Below are 1,793 nucleotides of genomic sequence, written 5' to 3'. Positions count from 1 at the left end.
TGTAAGTTTCATGGACTTCCATCGGAAGATCCTCATAAGTTCTTAGCTGAATTCTTGCAAATCTGTGATACTGTTAAGACCAATGGGGTTGATCCCGAGGTCTACAGACTTATGCTTTTCCCTTTTGCTGTAAGAGACAGAGCTAGGACATGGTTGGACTCACAACCTAGAGAAAGCTTGAATTCTTGGGACAAGTTGGTCAATGCCTTCTTGACCAAATTCTTTCCACTTCAAAAGATGAGCAAGCTTAGAGTGGAAGTCCAAACCTTCAAACAGAAGGAAGGTGAATCCCTCTATGAAGTTTGGGAAAGATACAAGCAATTAACCAAAAGGTGTCCTTCTGACATGCTTCCAGAATGGAGCATCATATGTATATTCTATGATGGTCTGTCGGAGTTGTCAAAAATGTCATTGGATCATTCTGCTGGTGGATCTCTTCATCTGAAAACACCTGTGGAAGCCCAGAAACTCATTGAGATGGTTGTAAATAATCAGTTTATGTACACTTCTGAAAGAAATTTTGTGAATAATGGGATGACTCAGAAGAAATGAGTTCTTGAGATTAATACTCTGAATGCCATATTGGCTCAGAACAAAATACTGACTCAACAAGTCAATATGATTTCTCAGAATCTGACTCGATTGCAAGCTGCATCTGGCAGTGCTAAAGAAGCCTCCTCTAAAGGAGAAGCTTATGACCCTGAGAATCCTGTAATGGAAGAGATGAATTACATGGGAGAAGCCTATGGAAACACCTATAATCCTTCATGGAGAAATTACCCAAATTTTTCATGGAAGGATCAACAGAAGCCTTAACAAGGTTTCAATAATAATAATGGTGGGATAAATAGGTTTGACAACAGCAAACCTTTTCCATCATCTTCTCAGCAACAGATAGAGAATTCTGAGCAGAGCCTCTCTAGCTTAGCAAACATAGTCTCTGATCTATCTAAAGCCACTCTCAATTTCATGAATGAAATAAGGTCCTCCATCAGAAATTTGGAGGCACAAGTGGGTCAGCTAAGTAAAAGAGTCACTGAAACTCCTCCTAGTACTCTCCCAAGCAATACAGAAGAGAATCCAAAGAAAGAGTGCAAGGCCATTAATATGACCAAAATGGCCGAGCCTATAGAGGAGGAGGATGGCGTGATTTCCATTGAGGAAGACCTCAATGGATGTCCACTGACCAATAAGAAGTTCCCTAATGGGGAACCAAAGGAATCTGAGGCTCATACAAAGACCATAGAGATTCCACTGAACTTTTTATTACCATTCATGAGCTCTAAAGAATATTCTTCTTTTGAAGAAGATGAAGTTACTACTGAAGAGCAAATTACTCAATATCTAAGAGCAATCATGAAGCTGAATGCCAAGTTATTTGGTAATGAGACTTGGGAGGATGAACTTCCATTGCTCATCAATGAGCTGAATACATGGATTCAGCAAACATTTCCTCAAAAGAAACCGGATCCCAGAAAGTTCTTAATACCTTGCACCATAGGCACTATGACCTTTGAAAAGGCTCTGTGTGACCTAGGGCTAGGTATCAACCTCATGCCACTCTCTGTAATGGAGAAACTAGGGATCTTTGAGGTACAAGCTGCAAGAATCTCACTAGAGATGGCATACAAATCAATGAAAAAGGCTTATGGACTTGTAGAGGGTGTTATAGTGAAGGTTGAAGGACTTTACATCCCTGCTGACTTCATAATCCTAGACACTGGGAAGGATGAGGATGAATCCATCATCCTTGAAAGACCTTCCTAGCCACAACAAGGGCTATGAATGATGTG

At 40.4% G+C, this 1,793-nt stretch overlaps 1 non-coding gene across 1 annotated transcript; it reads right to left on the bottom strand.

Moving 5' to 3' along the window:
• Positions 1-243: 243 nt before the first annotated feature.
• On the bottom strand, positions 244-351 carry LOC130948480 (small nucleolar RNA R71). Its single transcript, XR_009073070.1, has one exon. It is a non-coding gene; the product is annotated as a small nucleolar RNA R71 (small nucleolar RNA).
• Positions 352-1,793: the final 1,442 nt, after the last annotated feature.

Source organism: Arachis stenosperma, chromosome 1, assembly GCF_014773155.1.
Source record: "Arachis stenosperma cultivar V10309 chromosome 1, arast.V10309.gnm1.PFL2, whole genome shotgun sequence".
NCBI lineage: Eukaryota > Viridiplantae > Streptophyta > Magnoliopsida > Fabales > Fabaceae > Arachis > Arachis stenosperma.
The sequence above is the reverse complement of the archived record's forward strand: the minus strand, read 5'-3'. Positions and strand labels throughout refer to the sequence as shown.